This window comes from Tamandua tetradactyla, chromosome 15, assembly GCF_023851605.1.
Source record: "Tamandua tetradactyla isolate mTamTet1 chromosome 15, mTamTet1.pri, whole genome shotgun sequence".
In the NCBI taxonomy this organism is placed as follows: domain Eukaryota; kingdom Metazoa; phylum Chordata; class Mammalia; order Pilosa; family Myrmecophagidae; genus Tamandua; species Tamandua tetradactyla.
The window spans coordinates 43,049,622-43,068,308 of record NC_135341.1 but is presented as its reverse complement, the minus strand read 5'-3'; the positions used below and the strand labels follow the sequence as shown (position 1 = coordinate 43,068,308).

Sequence of the window (18,687 nt, the reverse complement as noted above, 5' to 3'; positions counted from 1 at the left end):
AAAGTGCTTACATCAGGGTGAGCATATATTGTCCAAACACAAATCCACACATGCACATTGTCATTTAAACACCATTCATAAGTCTTAACAAAATTCAGTTTAGAGGAGCACAAAAGGAACTAAATGGAGCTGAAGACATTGGGATGAGAAACAAGCCAGGGTGAACTGTTGCTTAATGGCAGTTAGCCCAGCCCCATCTCTTGATGCTTCTTGGGAGCAGCCGGGCCTTGTGCTGATAGTTTTCCCTGCATGATCCTCTGAAGGCTGTGAGGAGATTGAAGAGGCAGCTGGATGGAGGATGGGAGAGAGAAGCCCTGGTGCCTTGCAGGGCTCCTGGACCAGAGGAGTCATCATTTATGGGGCAAGGTGCAGAGCACCTCGTCAGTGCTTCTTCATTTAATCTTCACAATAAAAGCCTGCAATGTAGACCCGAGTCTCCACGTTGCTAATAAGGGATGTAAGAGTCCTAGATGTTGAGTAACTTGCCCCAAATCACAGCAGCAGACCCCCCCGGGAGATCTGATCACACATCCTAAATTTCTCCACCCTGGTATGCTGCCTGAAACCCACCAAAGGCTGCTTGCTGCATGCAAAACTGAAATCTAAGTTAGGAAGGGCTTAGGAAGGGTTCCTTGTAGCCCCATTTCTGTGATTAGCATGCCAAAGAGTAAGGGCCTTAAGAGATAGGCCTGGGTGGAATGTGACTATGCACTCTGCCTGTGCGCCAGCATAATCTGTAAATGGTAGTGGGTTGGCAGATTTCCTATCAATGCTGTACATTAACCCTGTGCCTGCTGTGTGTGTACCAACACCTAGCTGAGTGATCAACGTTTTTAATTCACTGAATCCTCACAGCAATCCTAGTGCAGGTGCTATAGTTATGCCCATTTTACAGATGAGAAAAGTGAGGCCAAGTGACTTGCCTGAGGTCGCAAAGGTAGAAAGGTGACCAGCTAAGGTTTGAACCTGGACAAATCTGGCTACAAAGCCCCTGCTCTTAATCCTACAGGGCCACAGGCTGGAGGAACTGTAATACACTGTAGGGCCTGGAGACCTTCTCCCTGTGTATCTACCTGGCAAAAGTGATTGCAGTGATGTGCCTCTTCTAGTAATTCATGCCAGTGATGATGCCATTAGACTGAAAAGAAGATGGCACCAAAGATAACATGATGTATCACCTCCATTCAGTCATCTTCGGGGATTTGAAGGGTGGAGAACCTTGCAAAAAGAGATGTTTTTCCCTTTTCTGCTACTTCCCGTTTTCCTGTTTTAACCCTTTCCATTTAGCATATTCAGCTGGCAGCTGGGGGGTTGGTGAGAAGAGTTTGGAGGCCCCCTAGTGCCTTGACATTCTTGTCGGAAAGACACTGGCAGGTATCCAAACACTGGTTGACTTTCAAACCACTTCAATGAAACCGTATTTAAAGGTAATATAAAAAAAAAAAGAGATAAGGTGATGAAAGATCTTGGCATAAACTTTATATGCAACTTTTTCCACCATTGGATTGACCAGACAGGGCCACAAAGCTGAGACAACAGGCTTAGCAAAATTGCATTGTTGGGCATAGTCGCAGCATGACATGTGCTACCGCGAAGGAATTTGGCAGGATTAACCTGCCAAGGATAAAGATGTAGCAGACAAGGAGCTGAATTAATGGACTGCCATGACGAAGGCGGGGAAATCTATTTACATGCAGTATTAACTGTGCTAATAAACTTGGCCTGGCAGGCCCAGCAGCCCTTTTTCTGAACCAGGAGTTTTTATTTTAAAGCCCACCTAGACAGCATCTGCCAAGATGGGCTAGAGCAAGTGGACTTCAGAAATTTCCTTTTGGTTTATTTTTGCCATCACATTAAAGTAGAAAGGCTGTCTCAATGCCTGCCACAGCAGGCGTGATTTAATAACCCTGCAGAACGATCCCAATACCTCAGAATTCTGGTGCCAAAAGGTCTTCCATTTAGAGTGTTATTGCCTATAAAAAAGCAATGAGGTAACATAGGTGCAACCCTTAATAAGCTCACGCTTATAGAAAATACAAGTGTAGAATAGACTGATTTGTGTATTCTAGTTCCCTGAGAGTCAGGGTGCGACTAGGAAGTGAGGTGCCCTGTTTGCAGAGTTTCAAGAGGCACTCATGGTCTGGCTTAAGCGCTAGCAAGGTCAGGGACCTCTGGGAGCCAGTATTGAACATGGGGGCCAGTTTACTGGTTGAGGGCTGCTCAGGGATGTTAATCCATGGCCAAGTTGCATCCTGTGTACTTGCAGTGGTGCTATGCACCAACAGTGCCTGCCATGTGCTCGAGATTTAATTTTCCTGTGACTGTGTCAAAGGTGTATCAGCATCCCACTGTGCTGTGGCTTGATAGGAACACTGGTTTTTAACATATCCCTGGATTTACAGCAGCTGTTCCCAAACCCGGGTTGACGGAGTGAATCAGGGTCTTGGAATAAGGGTGAGCAGAGTCTGTGCAATTTCAAGCCCCCATCCCAACCCTCCAGGTGATACTGCACCAGCCAGATTTGCAGCTGATGTCACCTACTGAATGGAATCTGTGTTGACCCATGACGAACCTGGGAGATGGGTGATGAGGAAACACATCCTGCATTTCTGTTGTAGTCATCTTTTTCCAGACGTGTAACCGGCAGAAAAATGTTTCGTTGATGTGAGAGCTCTGATGCTATAAAGTTTAGATAAATATCATGTTTTGGGGTTGCTTATACCAAGTCATTATTTCCCCAAGTGACCACCATTTAACATCACCAAATGATATTTAAAAAAAAATCAGAATTAGCCAGCTTGACCCTGCCAAGCTAAAAGTGAGGAAGGAATAACATAAGCAGTCCAGGGTGGGAAAATAAGAGATTTAAAGGCATTGTTTAAATCAGTGCAGAATTTTGGAACCCTAGAAATCTTGCATTCTTTTCCGATACCCCTGAGGCCCCGAGGTGGGGGGAAGCAGAGCATGGTTCAGCAGGGCCAGTGGGTATGGCTGTATCACAAGGGCACGCTTTCCAGAGACAAGGGAGAGCTGAAATCCAGCCCTGTCTCCACTTCCCAAGTGGTCCACCCTGACATAGGGTTGAATCTGCTTAAAGCTCTCCATCCACAGAAAAGGCACCATTTTTTTACATCGCAAAAGGCACCATATGGTCCAGCCTTATGTTTCAAGATCTGGAGGAAAGACAGAGTCCACGAGGTGGTGGGGGAGAAGATGGTGGGTAGATGGGCAAGGCTGGACCATGAGGGCCTTGTGGGCCTTTACAGGGAATATGGATTTTATTCTGGGTGTGATGGGAAGTGAATGAGGATCCAAAGCAGGAGAGTGATATGATCTGATTCATGTTTAAAAAGGATCATTCAAGCTGCTGTGTGAAGGATGAATCACAGACGGGCAGGAGGGGGTTCTGGGAGACAAGTGAGATACTGCACTGTCCAGGCAAGTCTAGCTGGTCAAGGCCAGGGGTGTGGGTGTCCATGGATACGAAGAAATGTCACTTAGGTGACGAAATATCAGGATTTCAGAACATTCTAATGATTTATAAGATAAGAAAAAAAATTTACTGTCATGGTATCCACACCCCCCACCCGAGCTTTCCAGCACTTCCTTATTGAACAAAAGCATGTCCAGGCTGAAGGCCCCTGTGTTCTGGATTTGCTGTATGGGCTCCAGGATGCCAGGATGGCCTCTGTCCTCAGGGTCACCATCTGATAAGACAAACTGAAAAGCTAAATGATGATGGAAATACACAAAAGGTCCAAGGTCACAGAGGTCAGGCAAGGAGCTGAGGCTGAGCCCTAGTCAAGGAAGACCTCCTTGAGAGCTCAGACTGCAGGAAGCAGAAGTTCACCAAATAGAGGGGACCAAAGAGCATTCAGATCAGGGTTCAAATCCACCAAAGCATACCCATGACATGTAATAGAGGCATTGACAGCTTTGCCCTGTAAAATGGGGGAGAGGGGTGAGAGGCATACAGGAAAAGGAACTAAGAGGAAGTGAGGGGCCTCAGAAGCTGGAATTCTATCCTGGGGGTGATGTGGAGACTTGGAGAGGTTAAGCCAGGTCAGGTTTACCCTCTGGAAGAATCCCTCTGGTTCCCTATGGATCAAGGTAGGGTTTGCCTGGATGCAGGGTCATTGTAAAATAACACTGTGTACATTTGTAAGCTACTTGGTGCTCATTTTTATTCTCCTGAGGGTTTCATTTAAGCTCATAGAAAAGAGTAACTGGGCCACAAAAGTCTTAGTTTAAATTGTTCATTCATCCGTTATTTATCATGCATCTCCTATGTGGCTGATGTTGGGGATCCAGTGGTAAGCTTAGAGTTGAATGGAAATAGCAGTTCGCACACTACGTGGTAAGTGCTTTGAAGGAAAAGTACTGGATGCCTGGAGAGCATGTTACAGGGGAATCTGATCTGGTCTGGGAGGCTGGGTGTACAGGCAGTGACTTTGGAGCTGAGGTCTAGGGGAGGAGTTGGTATTAAACTATGCAATATGGAGATTGGGGGAGGGGTGGGGGTTCTTCTAGGTGGAAGGAGTTGCTCTCACAAAGGATTCGAGTTGGAATGGAACTTGACACATTTGAGCAGTTCAAAAACACCCCAGAAATCAAGGAAGAAAGATGAAGGAGGAGGGAAGAAGGGAAAAGAAAGATCTGGTACTTGAGGGATGCCATTTCCTTGCAAGCATTTGGTTAAAACATGAAGGATATTTGTTATTTTTGAGACAATCTTCTTTTTAAAAATATTTTTATTGACAAATCTTCAAACACATAGTCATTCATGGTGTACGATCAGGGTTCAAATCCACCAAAGCATACCCATGACATGTAATAGAGGCATTGACAGCTTTGCCCTGTAAAATGGGGGAGAGGGGTGAGAGGCATACAGGAAAAGGAACTAAGAGGAAGTGAGGGGCCTCAGAAGTTGTGTATTCATCACCATGAACATTTGTGCCACTCCAGAAAAAGAAATAAAAAGAAAAAACTCACATCTCCTATCCCTTAATCCCTCCTTCTCACTGAACACTAGTTTTCCAATCTACCCAATTGAGATGATCATCTCTTGATTTCTCTTTTACCCCCTGAGCTCTGGGGAGTTTGAGTCAGAACCAAAATGCAGAGTTGGCTGCGAATAAAAGTATTCATGGCCCCAGTTCATCACCTGTTCCTGGGTTTCCTTTTGCCCCTCAGATGCAAGGATGGTATCAGTACTTGGCCTCATGGTATTTCACTTCCTCGGGTTTGTGCAGGTTTCACTTGGTACCAACATGTCCTTCCTGCATACTCAGTCTTGCCCAAAGAACTTTGCTGAAGGCTCTGGGCACACTGCCATGGCAGTTCAGGGCCCCCTGCTTCATTTTACAAGAAGCTGATCTCGCTTTCCAGAACTTGCTCAGAATAGAGGCTTTTGGTCCTCAGGAGTCTGCAGAAAGTTCAGGCCCATGAAAAAGAATTTCAAGGTCTCTATCTGATGGCCAGAAAACCAGCCACACTAACTCATTCAGTCCCTACACTCATCAAATACTTGATATATTTGATATATGCTAGGTTTTCTGATCTTATTATTACCCTGTTTTGCAGATGCTGAAACTGAGGCCCAGAAGGCTTCGATAACCTGCGCTAGGAGCACAGGTAGGAAGGTACAGAGTCAGAGTGTAGACCCAGCCCAGTCTGTTTTCAGAGTCCCAGGGCCTAACCTTGGTGCAACCCACTGGACCATACTCTGTGTCTCAGGCAGACTGATAAGAGCCTGAGAAGACCCTCGTCTTCTGAGAGACAGACAAGGATTCCGGGAGAGGTACCAGGTTCGAACATGTCCATGTGGGAAGCAAGTGGGTCGCCGAGCCGAGGCCCACTCCCCCAGCTCCTCTTGCTGCTCCCTAACCTCACCCAAACCCCTTCACCCCTCTTAACTTCTCCATCAGTTGGGCATGACGATAGATCGTGAACCTCATGACGTGGTGAGGATTCAGGGAGTTAAAGCATGTGACATGCTTGGAGCCACGCCTGATCCCAATGTCAGCTGTCCCCCTGTCACTGACCCGCCGTGAGCTGCACTCCTGGCTCCATGTCCTGGGAGGCTGGCATGGAGCCATCTACATTTGATAGAAATCCCCAGCATAGTAATTTAGCCCCAATGTAAAGATTATGGCCTAATGTTCCAGCAGGGATGCTTTGATTATAAATGTGAAAATCCAGACATTTCTCTTCTCCAAGGCCATACCGTTAACCTATGATTAATGGATTAGTCAAAGTTTCTGCCTCCCCCGACTCCCGCAGGAACTTTGGCAGAACTTCTGTGCCACATCCAGAACTAGGAACTTGCCAAGTTTGCATCCTTAAAATAAAGCAGGTTCCAAGATAGATGGCAGAAAGCGGAAAATGTGATTTTTCTCGTTTGGGTAACTAAGAACCACGCAGCAGGCAGGAGCCATTTTGGGCCAAAGAGCTGTTCATTTAAAAGTGTTTTTTTGACACCTGGAAATAGGGATTAAACTTCAAATGCTATTTTCACATCAATTGACATTACATAATTTCACAATGGTGATAAAATCCAAGCAGAAACCAAAATGAAATTTCCAATGTCACTTTACTGCTGGGTTCTTTAGCAGAGAGACTTGGCATCCTGGATCCGTGGCAACTCTCAGAGGAAGAGCCCAGGTCGGGCATCTGCCTAGAGGAAAGCAAGACACGTGGCTCTTATGTTAACTGCCTGATTTCTTTTTGGCCAAGCCTCAGCTTTTGTTGATTTACATGAATGCGCTGAGTCTTCAATCTCTTCAATCATCCCTTTACTTTGTATTCAGGTTGTGTTTCCCACCCACTAGGGGACTGAGTCAGGGAGATTTGCTACTTCCTTGGAGGTGTTTGTTTTGATTGCCTTTGGAATAGCCACACAACCTTCTCCTCTCTATAAGTGTTTAAGGGAATAACGACAGCTTCAGCTTCCTGCACCCTTCTAGGTATGCGTTGTCTACCATCTCATTTGGTTCTCAACCTGATGAAGTACTTTCCTCATTTTTGCAAAAGGGTTAAAGACCCATAGCCCCCAAAGGTTACATAACCTGTCCAAAGGCCCTGATATTGGAACATGCCAGGATGGGACTTGTCTCTGGGTCTAACTCCAAGCCCACCCTTCCCACTCCATTGCCTCCTTCCCTCTTTTTCAAATTCAGAGTAGTCAAACAGATTTTGTGGGGTCAGTATTGTAAGCACAAGGGGTTTGTCATAAAGCATCACATATTAGCAGGCAGGAGGAGAGAATTTATGTTACAAGAACTGCCAAAATGACCCCCTTTCTTCTGCCTACCACACTGCATCAGGCATTTGAGTCATTCCTTTGAATCATTCATTTGATTCATTTTCTCCCCAGACTGACCCAAAGATGCAGCCCCCACTCAGGAGATTAAAGGTGTCATGAGTTACATGCAGCCTTTCTTATCTTGAGCCAGGCACAGATGGCTTTTGAGATGGTGTCCTTTTTATCCCCACCCCAATTATTCTGCACCCACTGTGTGGTAGCTCGTGAAGCAGTTTGCCAAGGGCTCTCTTGTAAGCTTCTTTCCCTGATGGCTCCTGGAGCACTGTGAATGTGGGACAGGATTGGGAAGTATGGCCAAAGGCCATTGTGCTTTCTACTGCAGCCATGTCATGTTTCCCTTCATAGGGAGAGGGAGTGCTTGGGGCAGTGGTGGAAATGACGTGGCTTCTAAGTCAGAAGTTCAAATCCCAGCCTTGCCACTTCCTGGCTGTGAGATCTTGGGCAATTCATCTGCATTCTAATGGCCCTCCATGAGTTGCCCCCATTTTATAGAGAGGGAGACTGAGGATCACACCTGGAGAGCACCTGGCACACACTGCCATGGCGTCAGCAATGGTAGAGACCTTCACCCAGGAGGCTGCACCACGGTGAGTCTCCCGTCAGGAGGATCCACCAAGCAAAGGGTGCTTTAGATGGCCTCAGCCACCACCCAGAGCGCGAACACCTCTGCATTGTGAGTACCTGTTTTCTTTTCCATGAGCTCCTCTGGGGAGTGACATCCAGTGGGGACAAGAAGGATTGGAGTGAATGGATGAGTGTGGACAGGCAGGTCCAGAGGGAGCAGGGTTCCCCCCACGGCCCTGACCTCAAGCAAGTTATCTCCTCAGCTGTTCCCTGAGTAGACTTGGGATGCTTCTCCACCCTTCTTCCCGCAGAATTACTCCTTTTGAGGTGTGGAACAGTGGCTATGGCTTGTGCCTCCAACGAGGGGAACAAACATTGGTGTGAGGACCTAAGGATGATTATGGCACAAATCCCAGTCCCCAATTGCTATTGTTTTCCCAGGAACAAACCTATTTGCCCTCTTGATCTGTGACGTAAATGTCTTTCTTCAGACATGCAGGAGGAAGGATGCAGAGATCCAGACAAGATCTAGAAACTAGGAGGAATCAGGGAATTCATCCCTGGTTAGTTCCCTGCATGCATGGGGCTGCCAAGGTCAGAGTCCCAGGCTTGGTTTGCTTCTTTTGCACAAGGAGGAGAGAAGAGGGGAAAAGGCGTTTTTGGAAATGTCCCTTGATTTTGTTCACAGGAAACCAAAGAGAGAGGAAAAATGGAGGTGACACCTAGCACACTCCTCATATCAACTAACCTGCCGGGGGTGGGGCTTTGCTCTGATATGGAACATTTTCCAGTGGAAAAGGATTTCATTTTGACCCCGAGTCATCCTCAGGAGCCATTGGCGCTGATCTCTAACTTGGGGGTGTGGTCCTCAGGATCGGGGACCCCACTTGGGCTCACCAATTAAGAGGGTGGACGTCTCAGTAGAAAACCAGGCAAGAGCATTCTGTTTCTATGTTTGGCAACAGAGTAATAGGACTCTCTGAGTATTGGGGGGAAATTTACCGAAGGGCTTAAAAGCTATCTGGTTATCATTACACCTCCCAAGTTAGAGATACTTATGCTTTGGACAGTTGTGTTTCCCTTTAAGGACTGTCGAAGGCAGTAGGCCCTCTTCCCAGAGAAGTACCAATGCATAATTTTGTGTTGAGTGCTCCGGCTTCTTGGAGCCACTGATACCCACCCATGTACTCATGAGATGGGAGAAATGGCAAAGGGCAAAACAAAAAAGAGTAATGTCCTTTGGCTGGGGGTAGGGAGGGAGAGGAAATGACTGACTCTGCTTCTTGCCCTCCTGATTGACTCTGCTTCTTGCCCTCCTGTTCTAACCCACGGCTGCTTTCTGCCATTTCTCCACTTCACCCGCCCCCCCCCCCCAGAAGCCGCAGTGGCAAGAGGCGACCCCTACGACCTTCCTGGCAGGGTGTGGTGGGGCAGCTGGTGTTGTGAATCAGGCCGCTGCCAATCAGAGAACGGCTACTTCACAACACCAGGGTCGCACCCCACCGCCCGCAGCGCGCCAGGGGCTGAGCTCCCATCCGCGGCCCGTCGCTGGAACACGCTGCTCAGCTCTACATCGCCGGCGGCCATCCGGCCCGTGGGGGGCTCCACCCGAGCGCGGTCCTTCGGAGGCTGCTCGGTAGCCCACGCTCCCCAACGCAAACAGCTCCACTTGTAAAAAAGGAAGAGTCACTCCTAGCAGCATTAGCTTCCCACCGAGAAAGCAGTGTCACCAGACTTCCCGCTGTGAAAATGGAGCCCCTTAGAAGGGTTAAGCGCTGCGAAACTAAACATTTCCTCATAGATGCTAGAAACCCACGGCGGTTTGCAGAGCCGGGGCATTTGTTTTGACACTTAGCAGTGCAAGCTTTGAATAGGACAAAGTGGGAGGAAAGGGAATAGCTGGTTATAAGGATGGTGGCTTCAGGAGACACTCCTGGAGAGGGGAGGGCCTTTTGTAACAGCATGTACAGGGAATGTGTCTATTTCCTAGATTCCCTAGAAGGAAGGCTCCTTTCTTTGGGGTTGTGGTTCTGCATCTTCACTGGGCGTGTGTTCCTGTGAAGTGATGAACGCTGGATGAGAACCAGACACAAAAAGAGCATTCCTAGGGCATCAGCCTGCCAAGCACTCCTGTCGGCATGAGACACGCTGGTTACCTGTGCTGACAGATGGGCTTCCTTTCCCAGGGCCTCACAGCCAGGACCCGCAGTCAGTAAACTAACTGGGGTCTCCAGAGTATGAGTATTTTTATGCCTAATTTAAATCTCACCTGTGACACCGCATATTTCAGAGCCAAGGTAGGAGTTTCCAAGCCTGGGTGGCTGGATCCTTTCTGCAGCACTAAGTGAAAGAGGATGCCCACCACTGGCTTTCTATAGGACAGACCCCAGGGTCACCCGGATGAACCCCAGCTCTGTAACCTCAGTGGTGTGCAGCATCGGATGGGACTTTGCTGCTATCCCGTAGAAAGCCAGAGAGACGGACAGAGACAAGGCCTGTCCATACCCTGAGTTGCTGCTTCATGCTCCTGAGGACTAGAGTAAAGGGCAGAGCTGAGCCCAGAAGCCCCCCAAGGGGCTCCAAGGCACCCCACAGAGCCCTCGCCACTCTCAGAGGCCTCCACTCTGCTTTCTTAAACTGGGAAGACCAGGGAGTGTTCTCCCCCATTGCCTTTCTAGAAGCTAGATTCTAACCTTGTTTAAAGCACTTCATAATGAACCTGATTAAAAACCTAATCAAATATAAAATGGGGCCAAGTCCAGAGAGAACGAGAGTTCTGAGAACCATTTAAGAACCAGAGGAAGCACCACTTAATTTTGTTGCTAAGCTGGTGAACTCATTTGAGGTTTGCACAGTAACTTCAGAGGGCTGAGGCTGCAGGGGCAAACACGTGTCCATCAGAGCTGAGTGCTTCTGGGCACCCGGCCTAGGGGTGCATAGCCCTTGGACGGCCTTCCCAGCAACCAGTGCCAGCCAGAGTTTCAGCCCGGGTCCACATGCCTCTGACCACAGCGCAGCTTCTTTTCCAGAAGTCACCCTGCCTCAGTGGGAACAGCCTCCCTTCTTCCAGCACATCCCAGACCTTCCAGGTGGGTAGACTCGATGTGGGCCTGACCAGGCAGACACTAGAGCGCTCGCCACGCCCTCGCCCTCCCCCTGCCCCTTTTCTGAAGCCTGGATTTAGTGATCTGTACCACTGGAAGCCCTAAGTTTAAGATCTTTGTTTTATAACTTCCTTGAGGCCCTACGTTTGCTGCTAGCCATGGTCCACATTATGGGATTCTCTCAAGAGGCCAGTGTAGCCAACCAGAAGCCTTGGAGATGCAGGGAGTTGGTGGGAAACATGCCACCTTGTCTTCTCAAACTGTTTACCACCTACTGACCCTAGTCACCACTCTTGGGAGAGCTGGGTTTAGAAGGGAAGTTTCCTGAGTAATGTTTAATATCAAATAGAGCAGTGGTTCCTAAAGTGTGGCCTCTGGACCAGCAATGCCAAGGAGCTGGTTTGACATGCACATCTTCCAGACCTGCTGAATCAGAAACTGGGGTGGGGTCCAGCAATCTGTGTGTTAACAGTCCCTTCAGGTGATCCAACACTGGCTCAAGTTTAAGAACTACTGAAATAGAGTAAGAGAGCATACATACCTACAAGCTGCATGTATCTATACATACATACCACCAAGTGGTGAAAGGGTGAGGTAGTGGAGGGCCTGTGCCTACCATTTTGGGCATTTACTGTATGTCGCTTACTGAAAAAACACAAGTGAACTTTTCAAGCAACCCCCCAAGTATTCTGGGGCTGTGGAAACCCATCATTTCCCATCTTCACTTGACTAGAAATGCATGGCATTCTCCTTTACCCCTCACAATGGAGAAGTTGGAATGTAAAAGTCACTTTCCACCAATTTAAAGGCTTAAATATGTTTTTCTTATAATTTGTTTAGTTCTTATCAGTACAGGGCACATTTTAAGTGCTTGCCTGTCCTTTAATCTCTGCTCACAACAACCCCATTTTAAGAGAAGGAACTGGAGGCAAAGAGAGGTTAAAGTACCTGTTCTCCAGAGGTATGAGCATCTCCACAGTGGAGCAGAGAGATTTGAACCCAGACCCATGCTGGGAACTGCCTTTGATTGGCTACCTCCACAATGAAAAATTGGGGACCAGAAAAGTCAGTTGTGGCCAACTCAGCGCTCCCGAGCCATCTGAGCACTGAAAAGCCGTTGAGAGCTAACTTGGGAAAAGCCTGAACCTAAAACGAAGCATCGTGAAGATAAACTCACAGGGCTGTAATTTCATCTAAACTCAAAAAACATGTTGTTTTTCTTTTACGTTGAGGTGGGTGCCCTTTTTTGACGGCAGGGGCTATGGGAGAGATTTTCTTGTCTTGCTTGTAATTTATCACTAGATGTTTACCTTCAGGCCTGTGACGGTTTGGAGCTCTCTACCCCAGAAAAACATGCTCTTGAACTTAATCCATTGCTGTGGGTGTGGACACATTGCAGGGAGGACTTCTGAAGAGGTTACTTTGGCTTGAGACACTGGAGCAAGAGGAGGCAAAGCGCTGCAAGTGAGGAGAAAGCGCCAGTGCCCTCTTGGAGAAGGACTCCGAGGCTGCTCCCTCAGGCCTGAGTCTCTGCTGGAAGAGGCATCGTTTTGTGTGTGTGTCTGTTTTGGGACTTGACTTATGACTGTGAAACTCAGTATTTTCTACCTTTGCTTGTGATTTTGTTTTGTTTTGTTTTTGCCTGTATGTTGCCTAGAGTAACATTCATCACTGCTTAGAGGCAAAAAACAAGATAACAAAAAAATACAGTTCTCTTACTTAAAAAAAAAAAAAAAGATTACAGACATAGGATGAAAAAATGAAAGTGTATTATCAGCCCATTCCCAGGGATAGGCATTGCGTTTTTAAACAATTTGAATATTTTTAAGATTATGAAGTAATACATATTTCAAGACACCTACATCAAAACAAATTAAAAATAAATAAATGCTTCATTTTTCAGATTACCTTGGCAGGTTCAGGGTCTGCGGGCACATCTCTCAGTGCAGCTTGGCAGCCTAGGTTACCAGGTCTTCCCACCGCTGACCCCTGCGATTTTTTATTGTGAGTAGATAGAATGGGCAAGGGCTGACCTTGTAATCCTTCTAAAATCCAAGCTGGATTGCATCACTCTGACCTCCACTGCTCACAGCCCCACACATCTGACCTTGCTCCCCACCCCCTCTTACTGTCCTTCCTGCCATTCTGCAAAAGACCTTTGCACACTCTGGTCCCCTTCGGAGATTTCTCCTCCCCTAGGTGTCAGCTGATCTTCCTCTCCTCCTTACAAGTCTTACAGACAAAGGTAAGTGAGGCCCCCAAACTCTGCATTCAGTATGTACCACCCATCCACAGCAGGAACCCTCTCTCTGTCACCTGCCTTTTTTTTTTTACTGTAAAGCTGAAACAGCACTGAGTCATTTTGATAAACATGCATAAAGAAAACTTAGAAAATACAATGGCATCCATGCTCTCCAATTCCTTATTGGTGGTATCTCATTAAACCTTTCTACCAAAAACGTAAGAATAGCAGTGAATATTTTTCATAGCAAAGACTTTTGTCTATGTACATGCAATGGTCGGTCCTATTACGGTTCTATTATAGAATTTAGAAGACCATGTAGAAGTTGGCTTGAATTCTGTTGCCACATTGGAACGTTGGTAGAGTGGAGCACAGAGGCCTCAGGAGAGAGCCTGCTAGAAATCCATCTGTGTCCTTAGTAATTCCCCACTAACTCTGGGGAAGGCAGAGGCTCTAAAGGTGACAGTGCAGAGGCAGCTGCCCCAATCGTTAGTAGCTGGCCATGGCATTATCTACAGCAAATAAGAAAAACAGAATTATCAACGCATCACTGTGCATTCTGGCACACAGCAAGGTAAACCAGAAGCCCAACAGTTGTTTAATGAAGATGTTCTACAGCTTTCAGGGAGAAGATGCACGTACGAGATGTAAAAAGGAACAAGATAAAATCCCCTCAAGTTTGTCCTAAGAAAGGGGGAGGTTAATTAGTTATGTAAAACTAATTATCTAGACAAAATCAACTTTTTCACTTCACAAATAAAAACAAAGTCTAAGATACAACGCTGCAGCCACACAAAATGAAGCTTACAAGATTCAAAATCTCTTCATAAAATATACAGTTAATTCAGAGAAATGCCCTGGCATTTGGCAGGCTCTTCCCAGGAATAACAGTTCTTAACTGCTTGGCTTTTTTTTTTCTTCTGGTTTTTGCACAGTCAGTTTAAATGGCAAAGTAAATTTCCTATACTGGACAGCATGAGCCTTTTCCTCCTAAAATTCAGTGCTATTTCAGAACCATTTCCTTTCACTGTTTGTAAGTTCTGTACGTCACCATGAAGACACTTTTTCTCTCACTATGCCAGGAACTCCACCTTATAACCTGAATCTTCAGGTCTCTCTTATAAATACTGCAAAGTCACCTGCCTTTTTTTTCAAACTCCTACATAATTTACTTGTGATTTTTCAGTTGGCGATGGTCTAGACTAGGGATTATTGGGATTATTATCTGCTTTGTTCACTAATAAATCTCCAGCTCCCAGAGCAGTGGTTGGCACATAATAGGTGTGCAATAAATGTTTGTTGAATGGATGAATGATGAGACCCATCTTTGTCAAGGCTAGGAAGTCAACAGCCTATCTCCCAACAGCCCCCAGCGTCATCACCCTGGCCGCATCTGTACTAGTACAATGGACAGCTTCCTTGTCAGCTCTTAATTTATGCTCTGGAGAAGTGAAAAATTAATCTAGACTTGTCCCATTTTACTGATATAGACAATAAAACCCACAGGCAATGGTAAGAGTGCCTTCCACAAGGAAGCTGTCAGACAAGTCCCGGAATTTTGGATGCATCTTGCTAAGCTTAAGGACACAGAAAAGGGTTCTGGACGGCCTTCCTTGAATCTCTCAAACAAGATCAGGTTCCCCGTTACAAGCTCCCATAACACCCCTTCCCTGCTCCTGTATTTTAAAACACCGCTTGCATAATTAAGCAAATAATTAACTACTTGTACCTGTAATATCCAAACAGGGTCTAAGTCTATTTTGCCCTTTTCCCTTCCCAGCACCTTGCTTGATTTCCAGGATATAGTAGATGCTTTGGGGGACTCAGACTTGACTCAGTCTTGTGGGGTGCCCTGCTCTGCCCAGGCACTCAGAATGCTAGAGCATAAATGTTTTATGAGTGTCCTGGCACTCAGAATGCTAAAGCATTTATGTAAATGCTTTCCCTATCTTGTAAAATATGTGCAGTGCCCCTCCTCACATAGCCACAAAACAAATGGATGTCAAATAGATGGCAACACCAGCTTGCAAAGAGTATCTTGGTGAGGACACCCCTATTTCCGTGGAGGGAGTATGGAGTAGTGGGAGGGATCTAGGACCTAGAAGAGAAATCTGAACTCAGTTACTTGCAGCCCAAAGCATTCATAACTGGTTTAACCAGAACCACTATATTAACTATCACCCATAACAAGATGCCTGAAGATAGGGGTGTCCAGGAATGATAAAATGATTCAAAGATGCCACAAAAGCCGGGCCTGCTGCACCATTGTTGTTTCTACCGTATGGTCACAAGGTGGCTGCTGCTGTTCAAGATATCACCTCCACATTCCAGGAGAAGGAAAGGGGAAGCAGAGGAGCCAGTGATATCCATTCCTTTCATCAGGAGGCATAGCCTTCTCACAAACCTTTTACTACCTCCACCCAGCAGATTTCTACTTTAATCTCCCTGGCCAGAACACCATCATTTGGCCACCCTGGCTGTCAGGGAAGCTGGATAGGTAAGGATTCCATTATAGAGAATGGAAAAGTTGAAGCGGCAAGAGGGGGAGGGGAGGAGGCCAGTAATAGCTATAGTGTTAGCCAGCCATGTAAATTATTTTTTAATACAATGGTTTGTTTTGCAGGGTTTTTTATTATAAAAGCAATGAATGGACATTGTTACTTTAGAAGAAAAGGTACTGTAAGTCTCTGTAATCCCTTCACATAGAGGTAACCACTCTTTATTCTTGGTTTATTTTCCTTCCAGATTTTCTTCTTTGTAGTTTTTAACATGGACGAAGCTGTACTGAAAGGCTCTGTAACCAATCTTTTCACTTATCTGATACTGTGAAAAGTCTTTCCACATCATTAAATATTATTTGCAAAATCACTTTTTATGTCTGCATGTTCCATTGAACAAGGTACCATGATTAGTTTATCCAGTCTCTTGTTGTTGGGCATTTAGATGTCCATAATAATGAAATGCTAGAAACCAACACTAGTAGCGCCTCATAGCTAAAACCTTTGACCCCTTCAGGGAATTTATCATTAGAGACTAATCTTAAAGCTGCACATTCTTTGGAGCTTTTGAAAGATTCTACCAAATTGCCTTCCCAGATGTATTGTTTCTGTGCACAATCCCTCTAGTAGGTGCCTGTTTCTCCCATAACTTTGCCCCACGCAAAAAAATAAATACAGGCATCCAAGATGGTCAGTTAGGGAGAGGCTAGACATACTTCTCTCCCAGGAAAACAACTAAGGAACAGGTAGAAACTGCAGCAACAGATCTAGGGCTCTCAATTTGGATGAGTGCTCTATAACACCCAGGAAAGTTTGTAACAGAGACGGAGAAGCTGATGCGAGGTGTCCTGAGTAACCACACGCAGCCCTGGCTCCTGTGTAACCACACTCATCCCCCACTCTCGGCTCAGGAAGCATACAGTTCTCCAGTCTCTCCGCTTGCAGTGTGCAGGCAGCTCCAGACAGAAAGGGCAGTGTAGGTCCACTCTCCCAGGAGCAGGACATGACATGGTCTAGCACTGTGCCTACTTTTGACCAGTGAATTTGGACTGCTGGGGCCACAGGTGGTTTCAGCCCACCCTGCCAAGAGCAGCTACTCCATTGTCTGTAGTCCCTACAGAGATGAGAAGAGCCTGCTTCTGTGGGCCAAGGGGAATAGGCAGCAGAAGAGCACCATCTGCTGGCAGGTGAGAAAAGTGCACCTCCAGGAACACACCAAAAAGGCTTTTGGGTGAAGAGGGCCATATATTGGGTAGGCCACGAAAGTGCACCCTTGGAGAATAGAATTAAAGGCTTTTAAGGCATCTTTACCTGACCTCCCTGGGGTCCTGTGGAGCTGGTGTGCACACACTTTGTGGGTCCCTGGCTCAGCCCTGGTAGGGTAATACTGATGAACCAAATGTCAAAGAAAAGCATTAACAAATTTAATCAACAAAAGCTTCAACAGGAGAGAGAATCTGACCTACAGAGTAAACTCACCAAGATAATCTGATGCCCAAATGTCAGCAAAAAGTCACAAGCCATACTAAGAAACATGAAGATGTGGGCCAGTCAAAGGAGGAAATTTAAAAATTGGAGGAGATACCAAATTTGGACAACTTATAAAAGATGTTCAAATAAATCTCCTAAATAAATTTAATGAGATTTCTCAAGAGATAAAGGATATTAAGAAGATACTGGGTGAGCATAAAGAAGAATTTGAAAGTATGCAAAGAAAAATAGCACCTTATGGGAATGAAAGAAATGACAGGTGAAATTAAAAGTACGCTGGAAGCACACAACAGCAGATTTAAACAGGCAGAAGAAAAGACCAGTGACTGGAAGACAGAGCATCCAAATTTGAACAGACAAAAGAGCAGATAGAAAAAATAATGGGAAGAAATGAGCAGAGTCTCAGAGAACAGACTGACATCATGCGGCACACAACAAACATGCCATGGGTATCCTAGATGGAGAAGAAAAGGGAAAGGGGGCAGAAGAAACAGTTGAGGAAATAATGGCCTAAAACTTCCCAACTCATGAAAGACACTGATACCCAGGTCCAAGGAGCACAATGTTCCCCAAACGGAATAAATCTGAATAGACTTGCCCCAAATCCATACTAGTCAGAATGTCAAGTGCCAAAGATCAGCAGAGAATTCTGGAAATGAGAAGAGCGATGCACTACGTACAATGGATGCCTGAAAGACTAAGTGCTGATTTCTCATCACAGACATGGAGGTGCGGCAGCAGTGGTTTGATATATTCAAGATACTGAAAGAGGAAAACTGCCAGCCAAGTATTCAGTATTCAGTAAAAGTGTCATTCCAAAACGAGGGGAAGTTTAATGTTTTCACAGATAAGCAGAAGGTGAGAGAGTTAATTAACAAGAGACTTGTCCTTCAAGAGATTCTGAAAGGAAAGGACAGAGGAGAGAGCCTTGGAGGAGAAGGTAGAAATGAACATTATCAGTAAAGGTAACTAAAAGGGTAAAAAGAGAGACAAAAATAAGATATGACATATAAAAACCAAAGGATAAAATAGTTGGATATAAAAACCTTGCAGTAATAACATTGAATGCAAACTCCCCAGTCAAAAGGCATAGACCAGCAGAATGAATAAAAACAGTAGCCATCTATATGCTGTCTACAAGAGACCGATCAGACCCAAGGATGCAAAAAGGTTGAAACTGCAAGGCTGTAAAAAGATATTCCATGCAAATAGTATCAAAAAACCTAGAGTAGCTATAGTAATATGGGACAAAATAGACTTTAAATGCAAAGCTGTTAGAAGAGACAAAGAAGGACATTATATGCTACTAACAAAACGGGCAACCCACCAAGAAGAAATAGAGTTCCCGAATTACATGAGGTAAACACTAGCAAAAACTGAAGAGAGAAATCGATATTTCTACAATAATAGTTTAATTTCAATACACCACTCACATCAATAGATAGAACATCTAGACAGAGGATC

At 45.8% G+C, this 18,687-nt stretch overlaps 1 long non-coding RNA gene across 2 annotated transcripts in view; it reads left to right on the top strand.

Annotated features, from left to right (window-relative positions):
* LOC143657341 (uncharacterized) overlaps window positions 1–9,176 on the top strand; it is a 120,254-nt gene extending 111,078 nt beyond the window's left edge. The window contains exons 4-5 of one of the 2 annotated variants that reach the window (XR_013162812.1): window positions 5,584–5,634; window positions 7,817–9,176. This is a non-coding gene — a long non-coding RNA (uncharacterized LOC143657341). Of the gene's footprint in view, window positions 1–5,583; window positions 5,635–7,669; window positions 7,794–7,816 lie in introns of those variants that run through there. The other variant, XR_013162811.1, reaches the window with a different exon arrangement.
* The last annotated feature ends 9,511 nt before the right edge of the window (window positions 9,177–18,687 follow it).